At 42.6% G+C, this 16868-nt stretch overlaps 1 pseudogene; it reads left to right on the top strand.

Annotated features, from left to right (window-relative positions):
* LOC144804883 (uncharacterized) overlaps positions 1 to 10158 on the top strand; it is a 44490-nt pseudogene extending 34332 nt beyond the window's left edge.
* The last annotated feature ends 6710 nt before the right edge of the window (positions 10159 to 16868 follow it).

The raw sequence follows: 16868 nt of genomic DNA, 5'->3' as shown, positions 1-16868 counted from the left end.
CCACGTTCCATTCTGACCAGGGTCCTGCTTTCAGCTCTCGAGCCTATAAGGAGGCCATGGCCAGCATGGGAATTGGGTTGCGGTATTCTTGTCCGTCGCACCCCGAAGGGAATAGTGTGGTAGAAAGAAAAAACCGTGACATAAAGCAATCTATAACAGCGAAGGTATTAGGTTCAGGCGCTGGGTGGGTCAAACATTTAATAAGTGTCCAGACTAGTCTTAACAACATGCCAAGAAATTCTCTAAAAGGTTTCAGCCCATACGAACTATTGTTCGGAATTAGAATGAACGTTCAGGACCTCGATAGTCAGATGTCAGTGGTACAAGAAGAAACAACGCACTTTGATGTAAAAGACCGTTTGGCTGTTTTACAGGAACTGAATGAAACAAGAAAATCATTAAGCAACATAAAGTTAAAGCAACAGCCAAGTACCACTGACGAGGCACCACCCGCAACAGCCCCAGCAAGGCCTGTCTGGATTCCAAAGATTGGGGATCTAGTCAGAGAAAAGATCGCGGTTAAGAAGGAATTTGGGCCTTCTTACAGAAAAGCAGTACCTGTCTTAGCAGTCACCGGAACAAGATCAGTTGTGCTACCGCCCCTTGCTGGTAAAAAGGAGAACAGAGTCGTGTCTATCGATCTGGTAAAACCACAAGCATGTGGCCTATAATCAACAGTAGGCCCAGTGGACTCCCAAGAAACAACAGAATACCCAAACTTGCAACAATCCAAGAGGTTCAAACTGAAAGACTCATCACATTCGATCAGCCTGCAGTGCACAATGAAGGACTATGCAATAATGCCATGGAACTCGTGCCTCTTGAAACACAGATTGAAACAGTTCGTCAAGAAACAACACCAGTCTACAATGATGTGGCATCAGAAAGTGCTACCGAGAGACAGATTGAAAGAACAATCCCATCAATTGACAGAACTGCCTCTGGTTATTTCATCAACTTCGACAACTTCTCTGAAGATTTAAACGACCCCGAAGTGATGCCAGAAACAAAAAAGTCTTTTAAAGAAAAAGCAACGGAACTCTTTCATCAACTGAAGGAAATCTACCTAATTTCCCCTTGGCTAGAGTTCTGGTTCGGTCTAGGTGTATTTGTCCTCCTGCTTTGGCTCATCATGGTACTGTGTTTGGGAAAATTCATTGAAGGAAAATATATTACAATGGACACAGCAAGTCAGAACATCAACCTAGTCCTGAAACCACACAGATCATCCCACGTGAAGAAAAGAGAACTGTCAACAGTAAATGTCACAGCAATTCCAATACCTGGTGGGGTAGTATGGGAGAAAACAGACTATGAGATCTATGGTCCGGTCGAAATCCTGAAGTATCCTCATCAACTAAACGTTTCCTTAAGTGACTTTGTGACTCCTAGTACATTCTCTGATGATTGGGACTTTAACAGTATTAATGACATGATGTCTGATTTAGTAATGTCAGCTAGATTCACAGATCATGATTATTTACAAGGTTCATCTAGTTATGAGCAGTTGTTCTGTTATACCCACTATGGGGATCATTACTTGCATAAATCTGCACAGCCTAGGAATGTTTTTATGTATAATCAATGGGAACATTGTGCTACACCACCTAAAAGCAGTTCTAAAGCATTTTTTGAGAAATTCAAATACTTCTCAGGGTTTAACACCAGTGATGCAGAAACGTTTTATTACAAACTGTTAGATAAAACAGGAATGAAAACAATGCTGACAAATTCTAAATTGATATATTCAGAAGCATTTTATGACAAAATGATTACATTTGGTTTTGATTATTGGAAAAATAATATTGAAACGAAGCCAATTTGGGGTACAAAAGATTGGCAGGTGCAAGGCATAGAAGCACTATTTAGAACCTGCATGATACCAGAACAAATGTTATTTTTAAATGACACAGTACACCAAATATCTTGTCTTGGCCTAGCTAAGATCAAAGACCTTAAAACACCGTCTATACCAAAGCCAATACCTGAAAATGCAACAGCTGATATTGAGTTAGACGTGTCACAAATTTTACATTTCAACAGAACACATCCTGATTGGAAAAAGTGGTTAATCTGGCCTACAGACACAAATAGCTGTCAAGATAGGTTCCTGAATAAAACACAGGGGTTAAAAATGACCAGGTTAGACCCTAGATATTCCCAGAGACAACATCCAGGGATTATAACAACATACAGTGTAGGGAAACTCTGCCTAGAATGGCTAACTACATCCACACTGGCTGAAATTAAGCAACACTTGTCTTTATTAAAAGATGGTGCTGATTTGCGCGATTTCATTCTTGGACCACGCAAACAGCATCAAAAGCGTTTCATAGCGACCAGTATCTATGCTGCTTACAACGAGGCTTGGAAAGTAAAGCAAATTGAAACTGCTGAAAAAATACGAGAAATTGATCGTATTAATTTGGAGAAATCACTTTCTGTAGTAGACAACGGGTTAATGACTCTGTCATCCAGAATATATTCTTTGGACAATATTGTATCCTCTGCCTTTGATGTGATAGACAGAGATTTGCTAATGTTACAACATGGCCAGTCTCAATTACGCTCTATTATAGAACTAGGCTGGACGCTGCAAAATCTTCGTTCAGGCTATGTGCCTTGGCGTTTAATCAACACAACGTCATTATTTTTCAGTTTTAACCTTACTGATAAACAGATCAGTTTGGCACAGAAAGGAGCAGACTATACAATCCTGAGCATCGAAAAACTCGAGAGATTACCATTGACAATGTCAGAGAGTCCTGTCATTGAATGGATAATACACGGAATTATCACAATTCCGATAACAACTTTCCGATTTCATAAATGCCTTGAGTACATACCTGCTGGCCAATATGAACAATTGGGTAAAGGATATGTTAAATCTATATGGAAATTACCATACACTCATTCTTGCTATAGTGACAGCGACAAAAATGTATTTCTTAGTGGTGACAACTGTAAACATTCACTAAGTGGTATACTTTTGTGTCAGGGTATTAATTTACACGGAGCATGTGATGGAAATTCAAACAACCTTTCATGCCACCAGCTAGTCACACCTGCAACTCAGATAGAGCCCTTCTTTATGCAACTCGCAAACGGGAGTTACATTCTTAGAACGGATCACAGGTGCTGTGGCCTCGCGCCCGGAATAAGTTATCTAGTACAAGTAACGTCCATGGTCAAATGTTGCATGCAAGCATTGTTCCCGAGCGGGCCTCCAGACATAGTGACTCCCCTCTGGCCTCGTCTGAATCTCTATTCTATACGAATTGATACATTAAGCAAAATGAAATCTGTACTTTTACAGACAACAGTGCCTATAACGTCATCTAAAGAGACGTATGATCTTCTAGTCGCAAGGACGGCTACTGAAGTCCATGACCTTTTATCAACAAATTGCCCCGTGCATTTCGTAGAAATGTTCAGCCAACTCCTTAACATGTCTAGTGCAACAAGCATCCCAGGCATATTTAAGACAGTCTTTACGGGACTGCTAACACCCTTCCAGGCAATTTTGGGAATCTTTCCTAATTTTGTGCACTCCATCTTTGGTGGTATACCACTATTTTTGGGACTCATCGCAGGGATTCTATTTTTGACCATCCTGCTACGTTATGGCAAGCCTCGGCTCAGACATAGCTCCCATGGGAATGGAAGAGACAATCCTAGCAATGCGCTACAGGGACAGGATAACTAACGTCCTCGGATTGGCCAGGCTGAGAGATCTAAACATGACCTGGTTCCTTTCATTCAGACCGATATGGCAAAATTGCATTTTACCTGTGCTACGGTGTATGCTTTGCGGCGATGAATGCGTGTTGGACATCTGTCTTTCACTTCCATCAGCAGTACCAATGGACGTCGATACTTTGCTAAGTCCAATAACGGCTCACGCATTGTGTTGTCCCCAGCGGCTACCAATCCTGATGACGGCATTCGTGGAGACTCCTGTACTACAGCCAAGTGGTAACAGTGGAGCGAGTGACAAAAGCAACATCATCCAGGTACAACGTTCTGTGAGAATTGCTGGTCCTGCCTTCGATGACAGCAATCATTCTCACACCTGCCAAGTTACAGCGCTATCTAATTTGGTTGAACTATCACCTGATTTTGTAGACCAATTCTTTGCGAGCCTGTCTGATACGATGTTCTCACCCATAGAGAAACAATAACTTTTGAGAAGCTTTCCGACACACAGCGTTCCCATGAACTCTGAATTCGGCCTTCAGTTTTGATCAACAAAAACTGCCAAGTGCTTTGGAAATCTATTTTTCTTTGAATTGGACAATTTTTTGAAATATTGACCCTCTCTTTTTGGCACGAATATTTCTTTGCTTAACGTAAAAACTATTCTTAGAGAACAGAAGCTTCACACTTCTATTTCTAAGCACATCTAGAGACATAACAACATAACACCAGCCTCTAGCACACATGTTATTACAATGCATTTTTATGTGATGATTTATCTCGCATTTCTTCTGTCAGAGATACTTCATGTGTAATTCCTTTTGCATAATCGTTCATTAATTTCAAATGCAATAATTCTTTGAATGATTACTATGCTTTAAAAAAAACGTACAGTACCTAAATTCCATGTATTGCAAGTACGCCTATTTCGAATGCATTTATGTATTTTGGGGTGGGCAATGTTACACATACATCTAATTGCTTAGTTTTAGTAATTTTGATGGACATGTATACGTGGAGTGGGTGTTGCGTGCTTATCTAGGTTCCTGATCGATACTGTAACCTTATGCCCCTATTCGGCTATAAATCCATTTATTCCCTATATTGGCATAACCGTTCAAGTGCGATTTTCTGAAAAGTCATCTCTGGCCTCACACGAACAGAGCCACATTCCAGCATGACTCTCTGCTACTTCCTTTGCGACCAATTAGTGCAATGACAGAGCAGCAGTCACTATCTGATATTCCTAGATAACACTCCGAGTTCTTCAACAAGATAAAAACTTAGCAAACCTGGAAATCCCCGCTTGCTATGTTTTGATTAGTAATGGAACTCTAATGAGCAACTGATAACTGTCACTACCTAGTGACATCTTTAATTGACGTCTTATGTCCAGCAAACTTGCGTCAAACCCGGCACCTGTCAGGTATAAATATTACCAACGTTGCCTTAAGCAATGCGAAGCTGTGAGCTGTTAGCTGTGAGCGAACCTGTTGCTGATGCCAGCTGCCTGCATGACCCCGTGTTGGTAAAAACTAGCACTCTGTCGCTGCAGCCTGCTATCCTGTGGTGGTGAAGCTGCTGATTACCATTATCGCCGCTACAGCGCGAACTATGGTTCAGTACGCTTGAGGAGCCGTGCAGCCGTCCTCTGCGAAGACATCCAGCCCAGCTGCCCGCGGACGCTGTCACCCCTCCTTCCTCGACGCGCTGAAGAGAGAAGCCGCTGCATTTCTCGTGCAGAGAAATCCAGTCCCGGCGCTTCCGGTTTACCCTCGCGGGTGACTGGGATATCGAGAGAGACCCCTGAAGGAGATACCAATCCTCCATCATTCTATTCAGAGGTATGGTGTTGACTAAACCCTTAGATGAGAATTCTTGAAACAAACCTTGGCAAAACCAACTTAACTTAAGCTACTTACTTACTCCCCCTTTCACGTGTTAGGCTTAGGTCAGGCACACTGGGGTAGGCTTAGTTAGAAGCACCAGTTGAGTATGTTAGCCTAATGTATATATGACTGTATATATGTTTTATTACTTTTAAACCATTGTATGGCTAAGAAACCATATCAATGCTTTTACAGTTCTATTTCGCAATACTTATCTTACTGTACGTACTTTTTATAATAACAGTTATTGCAATTGTGGCAATACATTTCTCCTGTACGAGAAGAAAGACTGTTCAATAAATGTTAACCCTTTATTGATAAACGCCTGTCTCTCTATTCTCTACATACTGTGAAAGTAAACTGCACTAGACTGACTGAGTGAAATCTATGTCTATTGTTTCACACGACCCTAGAGATCGACTCTTGATCTGAGGAGCAAAGTTGTCATGTTGCATGGTTGTTGGAAAGCTGAATCCCCTCTTGTCTGTGCCAAGGAAGCTGATCACTTCCTATGCAGAGAAGAAAGTTTCCAGTGACCTCTGAGCTAGTTGGTAACACAACCCAATTAAGTTTAGCATAGTCAGTGGAGGCCTGGAATATCCGCAGTTCCACGTCGATACTACTGTTTATGTTATTCCAATGCGCAGGGCCTAGTGGGAAACTAGGAACTACACTACAAGAGCAGCTCCTAGGTCCTCATGTGGTCCCCCTAATTTGTCACTCATTGCCTCATAAGGATGTACCAAGTCTCTCCCTGAGGGAAGTGGTGGGCCACTATACACCTGGGCCTGGTAGTTACTATCCAGAGGAACCTGTAATGTGCGCGAGTCAGGGATGGTAAGCTCTACTATATTTAACATTGCTACTTCTTCCTCGTTCCCTTGTTCCCTGCGTATTCCTGTGTACATACCTGAGTCTGCATAATTCATTCAAACTACCTAGAGCTGAATCTCTTAACACAATGCAGCAATATCTGTGTCCCGAAACACAACAGCAGTAACACAAGAAAGATAGGCATTATAAATGTTAGTACTGCAGACAGCCATGAAGGCATCCAGTCCAAATTGAACCAGCTAGGTAAAAGGTCTGCTTGTGCACCTCCCTCCTCATGCATCTGTCTTCCCACTTTGGCGCATACACCACCATTCATCGCTGTTAACTGGTCTAGAACGTATCTGTGCTCCAGAACCATAAGTCGCAGAGGTCGTAGTTCTTCTTTCACGGCGTTGAACCCATCACGGGTGTTGTTGACAAGCTGCATTAGTTCATATCTTGTGACTTGCAGCCAGCGGATATTGGCTTTGGTCTGGAACAGAGGGATAATGCCCCCGAAGAAAAGTTCGCTGCTGGAACAACCAGATGCAGTTCATGCATCTTGACGATAGAGCAGAGTCCTTGCCAGTGGGGAGGCAGCTGTAGGTTGATATGCTCTCCGCAGGTCCAATAGATGTCCATGAGGCTGGAGATGCCGTACTGAAGGTCCGAATTAAAAAGTGTGTTGCTGCAATTAGTATTTTGACCCACAGGAACTGTTCCGTTTCCTAGGAAGCAAAGGAAAGGAGACTTTAGCTTGTATGCTCTTTTTGGTTTGTATGTTTACCCTCATTGAAAGTGTATCTTCTAGTTTCCTGTGCCCACATCTCAGCACACTCCCTCCCAATATCCAGATTGATATAGTGTTTATGCTCTTGTCCTACAATTGGGCTACCTAAGGAGGCTGCCTTACATATCAAGTCATGTGGGCCATTCCACTTGCTGTTGAAATAAATATTGTCCTTTTACGCGCAGAGTTGGACTCCACTGACAAGGGCATGTGTCACTGGTATGGTTAACTTGTTGATGTGTGGGTGAGTGGCATTTCGATGGGGGCGTTGGGAAGGTGAAGTATCCTAGTATCTTGAAGTGATATTCCCAAACCTGTATTATTTTGGCAGGCACTTTCATAGCACGGTAAACCTCCATTCTCCTTTCAAACTCAAATGGGCTAGTTACAACTGTGAATGTAACATACTGGTCATCCCACTCTGTAGAGTTTACAAATGCATCATCTATTTTGGCTGACTGGAGCTGTATCTGACCATGTATGCGGCAAAGAAACAGGTGCAGGAGACATTTGGCGGTGGGACTTCTTTGGGAAAGAGCAATTTATCTGCGCCTACCGCGTGAGGAATGTGTGAACATACAAAGCAAGACTCATTTGTGACCTTTCTTCCAACCTCCTCATGTCCCTGTACCAAATGTTGTCTAATAGAACGTTGTGAATCCCATTATCCTCTGCTGTCTTACTAGGGCGCTGGGAGTGGAAATCAGGCATAGAGTGCTTGTCGAATGTGTAAACAAGTGTGTTTTGGAGATTACTGACCCAGTCTGATATTTGCTCAGCCTGTTCTTTCTTACGTTGGGTACACGATGTATATCTGACTGGCACTTCCTCTCAACCCATTTTATATCCGAAACTTCATTTATTTTGGTGGGAATGTTAAGGGGTATGTGGCACAGGGGGATTCAAGGTGATATCAAGTACAAAGTCCCATTCTGTGGGTTCTGCAGGGGGTGTGGAAGGTGTCAAGGTGGGCACTGGGGTGTCATAGCTACTGCTGGTGCTTATCCCAGTTTGCTTGTTACTAGGAAGTGTCTTGAACATGGGGTGTCCTGTGGTTCATGTGGTGCCAATAGGTCTAATATTGCTAGTAGCACCTCTCTCTCTATCTGAACGCACTGTAAACCAGTAGAATACAGCTATTGAAGCAACAAACATAACAAAGAAAATAATGGCGACTGTACATATCTTTTTCAGTGAAATCTTGGTGTGAGGGGTTGGTCTGTTACTGCGTCTTAGTCCATAGACCATCATACGATCTCCATACTCTTGTTCTTGGATAGTCAGTGGAAAGATGATGCCCTCTTCTCGGTCAATGTTCAGATTTCGGACGGTGCCGGGTGGATCCTCACGTGGCTTCGATGAATCCATTCCTTTTTGGCTATTCGGACAGCTGTGGATGAAAAGTCCATTTGCAAGTGTCCGTTGAATTTGAGGTCTCTCCACTTCCGGACTGCTTCCTTTATAAAGATGTGTGTCCCAAGGCAGATAGGCGGAAGTTCATTAGAAGTAGGATCCTTGTTCTTTGTCTTTGATATCTGAATACAATGGAACTTAGCAGCACGCATTAGGGCACATAAATGAACAAACAATTCTGTTTTTAAAATATCAGAAGAAAGTTCAGCGTTTAGTTTAGGTCTGGTGGAGAGAACAACCACATTCATTGATCTGTCAGTGACAAGCTGGTGAGGTGTGGGGTGATGATCAGAACTGGGAGTGTTTCTAATTGTAAACAGAGCAATGGGAAGGTAATATAGCCATTTCTTTCCAATTGGCATTTATCTTACTGATCTTGGCTTTGAGCATACTTTTGAGGCGCTCACAAATACCATTGATTTGGGGGTGATGGGCTGAAATCAACCTATGTTTTACTCCTAACATTGTGGCAATAATGTAAAAAATGGTGTTTGAAAAATGGCTGCCACTGTCACTGCGAGTCACTGCGAATGGCATCCAGTAATCCCCAGCGACATATGACCTCACTAAGCAGGAAGGTAGCTGCAGCCTTTGTGTCACAATAGGCACATGGTCCTGCTTCAATCCACTGTGAGAAAGGGCACACCACTACAATGAGGTATCGGTAATTCTGGCACCTGTCAATCATGTCTACATAGTCAGTGTGGAGATAAAAGGACCCTTGGTATTGTTGAGGCAACTGTTTTCATAGCTGGATTAGGGGAATACTGTTGACAAATAAGGCATTGATGAACAAAGAGTTGTATATGCTCATATGCATTGGGGATGAACCACTCTGTCTGCAAAGTTGTGGACATGATATCACGAGGGACATGTGTAGGAAGGTGTAAATGAGTGAGTGCTATTTGCAAAAGAGCCTGTGGCATGACAGGCTTCCCTGTCAATGTTTGTCTGTAAATAAAATCTGAAACATCCTGTTGTACTCCCCTCTTCTTTGCACTTTCCTGTATCTCTCTGAGGTGCAAATGTGCAATGAGATCATATTGCTGTGTATCATCGATGGTGTATGGAAGAGTTGGGTCTGGTGTATCTGAGAGTGGCGATGAGAGTGATGACTCACTTGTGTCATCAACTGTATTTTGTGTTCCTTCCTGCCCTGTTGAGGGTGCATCTTGGGCAAGCAGAATAGGGGCACAGTCATTTTGTGCTGGAGATAGAGATTATACAGGTCAAGGCCTATTGGCTGCTGCTTTTGCAGCCCAGTCTGCCATGGAATTTCCTCTGGACACAAAATCTTGCCCATTTGTGTTTGCAGCACATTTTACTACAGCTACTTCTGTGGGCAATGTCAATGAGTTTATTAGTTCTTCAAGTAACTGTTTGTGCATCACAGGCGTGCCATCTGTTTTGAGAAATCCACGCCTTTTCCCTCTCAAGATGCTGGAATGTGTTGTTGTGGTGACATACGCAGAATCAGAGTATACAGTAATTCTTTCATCAGCTCCATGTTTGAGTGCTGCAATCAGTGCCACTAACTCTGCTGCTTATGCTGAGTAATGCTATCTGCTGTACAATGTCAGAGAGTCAGTGGAGTTATCCTGTTGTGCTCTGACTACTGCAGAACCTGTGTATCTTATCTCGGTCTCTTGATCAATGGTAGAAGAACCATCAACGAAGTAGACTGTACTGTCTGGTAATGGGTCCTCTTTTGCTGTTCCTGACTCATCTGGGCAGTATGTGGCACAATCATGAGTGTCATCATCAGTGGTGGCAACGGGATGGGCAAGGAACGTGGCTGTATTCACAGTGTGACAATTAACAACCTTCAAGGACGGCAATGACAGTATGACTTCGTATCCTGACACTCTTTGTGTGGTAAGGGTCGTTTTAGCTTTTTGTATTATTGCAAAGACAGCATGCTCAGTATACAGTGTCAGAAGGGAGCCCATAACTATGGGGGTGCTTTTCTCAACAGCGAATGCTGCGGTTGATAAAGCCTGTTCACAGGGATAATGGCCTCTCATCACTGAGTCTAACATGGCTCTGAAGTATGCAATTGGTTTGTGGCCCATGGAGTACTTTTGGGTGAGGACTGCTGTCATGACCTGTCCATTGCAGTAAGTGAACAGATAGAATTCCTTTGTGTCATTCGTAATCTCATCTTTCAATTTTACAAAGGCTGATGTCATTTCAGGTGTCCAGTCAATCTTAATATGCCTATCTTTAGCCATTTTGACAGCTTTCAGGAGTGCTGCAGTGACAGTAGAATACTCAAACAAAGGAAGAGGGTCAGTGGAATAAGAGTAAACCACAAAAGGAGCAAGAGGTTGAAACTGACCTGACTTAGGTTAGTTTAGAAAGCCCTCACTCACCGACCTGGTCGGTGACATGCTTCATCATCGGGCCCCACTAAAGAGGCCGAGAGCCTCTTCAGTGTGCTGCGACGCCAGAATTACTGCGGAGCAGGTTTATCGTGTAAAGGCTTTCAGTGAGAATAAAGGTAAAAGTGTCTCAAGTGTATCCAAAAAACTTTATTTGTAGATCACTAGGACACGGTTATAAAAATTAGTTTATGTGTCAGGAATTAAGTCCAAGATTGATTTTATGGTTAATTCCATTTACCAATAAGATCAGTCAACATGTTTCTGCCTCTGAAACGGTGTTAGTTTACCAGGCATTCATCAGGACTTTTAATTGTGCTAAACCCTGGCGGTATGAGCACTCTAAGGCTCACCCTTACCTAGGGGCGTGAAAGTGAAAATAAGTAAAAAAGTGAAAGTGCAAAGGGAGAGCAATTGCCCAGTCCCTGTTACTCCTGGTTTAGGAGGCTTACCAAGATCAGGTTACTGCACCTGGAAAAGGAAAAAGACACAGACACACATAAAGGACAAAACAAACGTTAAGTCGCTGGTCTTGTTCACAAACATATAACTATGGTGCTCCAAACGTGTGGGAGGACAGTGGATGGCAACTATACATTATGGTTATCACCAGCCTCTGTAATCTCTGGGAACTACTACTAGAATTTAAGGAGTGTTGTGAGCTAGAGGTGGAACTAAATCGAGCCAAGTAGCTAGAAAAGGTTAAAAACAGGGGAGTGAAAGCTCCGGTTTCAGATCAATGGACCAAGGGTCAGTGATCCGATCATAAATATCCAGTTAATTAAAATTGTCTCACTTGTAGAATGATTGCGATCTGCACCATGGGTCACGGGAGGGGGGGTGGAGGCGTAATTAGCACACCCTAAATGCAGGAAAGATACAAATTATCAGGTATTTGCCCAAGGGTTACTTATCTCAACAGCGCCGCTGGAATTGTCAGCCCACTCACGCCCTCGACGCCAGGCACCCTCTTGGAACCTGTGACTCCTTCGTACCGGACCCCGACGATAGACTGCGGGGCCGGGGAAGGAGATTAAATCCAAGCCGCGGGAAGCTGCTCGTTTCTGGGCTGGGCGTGGTCATGAGTGTGGATGGGCGTGCTGAGAATGCTTTCACCAATCCCCGACAGTTTGCTCGTTATGACGATGCAAGTAGGCTCGTTTCTGGGCGTGGTTGTAAGTGTAGGTGGGCGTGTTAGAAATGCTTTAACCATTCAATCGAGTGTGTTTGGTATGGAAACGCGAGTAGGCTATTCGCTAATGCTCACTGAAAACAGTGATGCCGTGAGTCACGTGGAGCGGCAATTACTGTAGCAGAGGCTGAGTTCAGCAATTTTATTGAAACTGACAGTGCGGCTAGAATGGAAAGCGCTATGGTTGTGCGCTGGCAAAATCAGCTGAGTGTGAAGCACAAGGGGTATAAGGGTGACGTACACAAGACACCTAGGAAAATTACCTTACGATGAAATGGGGCACTCTATAGACAAGGTTTCTGATATTTTGATCATGTTAGATCTGTGAAATTACCAGCTGTGTGCGATCGAGGGCTCTGCTGACAAGGATGACAGACAATGCTGGTTAATGTGACAATATCAACTGATTCTAAAGGCTGCTGGTATAAGTTTTAGTAAAGCCACTCAGGAACATATTTGGCATTAGAATTTTTCGTGTAAATAGTTTCAGATACTGTTAGTTGTGCACAGATTGATCATAAGAGTAAGTCATTTGAGTAATGAGTACCATGGGATCTCGTCATTTAGCCCAATGAGGTGGGTCCCCAGACGGTAGACTCACCGTTGCTCTTTTTCAAAAAGTTGGTTAGTGATGTTATTGCTCCCATTGATTTGTTCTATCACTGTCCACCGTAGGTCATTGGTAGTGTGGTTATTATCAAGGAAGTGTCTACTCATTTTAGTTGTTGTCTTTTTACACCTAATATTACGCCTGTGCTCACAGATGCGCTGCTTAATCTTTCATGTGGTCATCCCAACGTATCGTAAGTCGCAAGGGCAGGTAATGAGATATATCACATTTAGTGAATTGCAATTCGTATGTACCTTTTGCGTCCATACTTTTCCTTGTTCTAGTGTTAGGGTCTTTGATGGTGTCGTCAGATGACACACGCTGCAGTCTGAACACGGGAAGTGCCCAGTTATTTTGGGTAAACCCCAGGAGTCTGTCCCTGAGTGCACTCCCGGTGGTATTTTCTCTTTGGGGCGTGTATGTGCAAGCGCATCTTTCAAACTACGGCCCTTCTTAAAAGAGAACAGAGGTTTTTCCCATGTCTTTTTTGCACTTTTAATGATTTTCCAATGTTATTAACAGTTTTTTTCATGAAGTTAGACAGACTGTTAAATGTGGTCACACAAGTGAGAGGAATTTCAACCGGGGCATTGATTTTGTCTTCTAAGAGCCCATCACATGGTTGATTACGCGCTCTCTTGTAGCCTTTGTTTAGAATGGTTTGTGGATATCCTCTGTTTCGTAATTTAACAGTGAGATCAGCAGATTGTGTCTTAAACTCCTGTACGTCACTGCAATTGCGCCTAATCCTCAGGTATTGCCCATACGGTAGGTTTTCTTTCAGGGGCGAGGATGAAAACTGATAAACTCAAGCAGATTGTTTTTGGCTGTAGGCTTGTAGTGCGTTTTAGTTGATAGGCAGGTGCCATTCAAGGTAATGATCACATCAAGGAAGATAATGTCTGTTTTGCTTACAGTGTGTGTGAACTTCAGGTTATGATCCAATGTGTTGATCCAGATTAAGAAGTTCTCGAGATCGTTTTCGCTACCTTCCCATAGTAACAAAACATCGTCGATGTAACGTTTCCATAACAATATGGAGGAGTAAAAAGGTCCATTTGATGGTAGAATATGTTTTGCTTCAAAATCCGCCACATACAACCCTGCTACACTGGGAGCGAAGGTACTACCCATGGAAGTGCCCATGCATTGGAGGAACAGCTGTCCCTTAAAAGAGAAATAATTCTATTTTAGAGCAATAGTAGCGCATTCCATGATGAATGTCTTGGATGTCTGATAATTCCAGTCTATTGATTCCCACAATGCCGAGTGCATGGTTCACTATGATGTAGGAGCTCCAGACGGCCACACGGCTGCCTAAGTGTTCGCATTTCCTGGTCAGACAACGCAAGAGCGAGGTGAGTGTAAGCGAGACTCCAAACGTACTATGACAAACTTAACATCTTTAGCCCGAAACTAAGGAAATCTCCCTTTCATTACAGCGTGAATGATATACACGCCTTTGTGAACATCGCGGAGGAACTTAACCTTGGTCCCCGCCATTGACTAAAACTTCACACAGAGAACGATAAGGAGAAAACGGCATGGCGACCGGCGCTCTCCGCTCTACCTTCTAACAATAGGTATGTTATCAAACACTCCCTCGCATAACCTTACTAGTCCAGGGTGTCAAAGTAGATTCTAATACTGAGCACAACATTTGTGCCTTACAGGTATCATCTCAATTATACTGACCACTGAAAGGATCTAGACACAGCCTTACCGTCATATCAGACAGAGGTAGGAAACTTGTGCCTTTCCAGTCTGGAGTCAGTCACACTGTGCTGCCCCGGGTGGTTTAGTAAGCATGTGAATTAATTTTTTTGCAGAACTGATCTTCTGTTATATTGAATATCTGCGGCTCACAGCCCCTCGTGAGCAATTGGACCACGAGACCATACCGCCTTTTCACGAAGGTAACTAGTCCGGTAACTCTTAGCGACCATAGGGGGTCGACAAGTGTCTAATTATCATTTATTAAAACAAACTTCCTTTATATGCTTATTTGTATAGATCAACTACAATGAAAGAGCCCTGAGGAGAATCTGCGATTCTTTACAGATTCGAAACGCGTCGGCAAACGGCAGACAGGCACTATTAATTATCTGCCCCTGAAGGGATTATTCAGTATCTCTGAATTGATTGCTAAACAAAAAATTCAATTCTTGTTGCCATTCTTTCATTTTGTGGGTTTTGTAGTGGTTTGAAATTTCGCAAAGAGTAATTATTTGTGGACATAATCACTATATTCTTTTGTAAAAGAAGTTTGTGTATAACTGTTGTTTAACTGTATATCTGTTAATTGTATAGTAGTTGTAAATATGTGTTATTGTGTTTTGTAAAGTTTTTTGTAAAATGTTCTTCTCGCCTTTAAAATAAGGTAAATACCACTAAAATAAGTTCAAAAGGGTTAAATAAAATTACCCTTACAAACAATTGATTCATTTTTGTTTGTTGTCTCAAAATAATTAGAGACTAAACGATTGAGAGGGCTAGCAACTTTCTTTGTTATATGATATATTTGGTCCAGCTGCCCCTCGTCCCAGGACCAGACTCCTTTGCTTTACACACTGTGAATACAGCCACGTTCCTTGCCCATCCCGTTGCCACCACTGATGATGACACTCATGATTGTGCCACATACTGCCCAGATGAGTCAGGAACAGCAAAAGAGGACCCATTACTAGACAGTACAGTCTACTTCGTTGATGGTTCTTCTACCATTGATCAAGAGACAGGGATAAGATACACAGGTGCTGCAGTAGTCAGAGCTCAACAGGATAACTCCACTGACTCTCTAGACATTGTACAGCAGATAGCATTACTCAGCATAAGCAGCAGAGTTAGTGGCACTGATTGCAGCACTCAAACATGGAGCTGATGAAAGAATTACTGTATACTCTGATTCTGCGTATGTCACCACAACAACACATTCCAGCATCTTGAGATGGAAAAGGCGTGGATTTCTCAAAACAGATAGCACGCCTGTGAGGCACAAACAGTTACTTGAAGAACTAATAAACTCATTGACATTGCCCACAGAAGTAGCTGTAGTAAAATGTGCTGCACACACAAATGGGCAAGATTTTGTGTCCAGAGGAAATTCCATTTATTTTTTTTTTTTTTCAAAAAACAACGGCCCTTGACACAAAATCAATTTGGAAATTGTAATAATTATAATACAATACAATACAAACACAAGGAATATATCAGGCAAGTAACAAAAAATGGAACAAGAAAGGAAACTTTACAATGTGCTTGCTTCACATATGTGGCGAACAAAACAAATTATGCACATAATAGTGAACCAGTTTTAAGCCCACATATCATGTCGACGGCGTTTCGATCCATTCAAGAATGGTGGATCATCATCAGGACTATCATTGTTTGCCTGAGTAAAAGCCTGCAAAAACGTAAACAAGGGGAACATATAACAAAGAGTTAGACTTCTGTGTATCACTTGAATTGTTCCTAGAGTTAAAACCTCATAGAGTTAAGTGTATCACTTGAATTGTTCCTAGAGTTAAAACTCATACCATGCTCTTAAGGTGTTACTAGATCATACCTGTGAGAAGTGTCACGCAACATGTGCTATGCATCCACGGCGCAATGTGGTAAAACCATGCGACAAATTCAAGGTGTACAAGCACATTGTAAAGTTTCCTTTCTTGCTCCATTTTTTGTTACTTGCCTGATATATTCCTTGTGTTTGTATTGTCTCCTAATTTATGTAAGCGTTGTGGATACAGGACTGTGTCCCACCCTTTTATTGCTCCTTATACTGTGTATTGAATAAATTTGCAGTCCGGCTGGACTCTTGCTGTTATAGCGCACATTGTGGCCTATAATTATTACAATTTCCAAATTGATTTTGTGTCAAGGGCCGTTGTTTTTTGAAAAAATTGATACCCCAGGTCCTTGCCTACCTAGAGGGTTCCCTTGTTTTTTGTAGTAGTCAGAGGAAATTCCATGGCAGACTGGGCTGCAAAAGCAGCAGCCAATGGGCCTTGACCTGTACAATCTCTATCTCCAGCACAACATGACTGTTCCCCTATTCTGCTTGCCCAAGATGCACCCTCAACAG

Source organism: Lissotriton helveticus, chromosome 1_2, assembly GCF_964261635.1.
Source record: "Lissotriton helveticus chromosome 1_2, aLisHel1.1, whole genome shotgun sequence".
NCBI lineage: Eukaryota > Metazoa > Chordata > Amphibia > Caudata > Salamandridae > Lissotriton > Lissotriton helveticus.
Note: the sequence above shows the minus strand (reverse complement) of the source record. Positions and strands in the feature narration are given on the sequence as shown.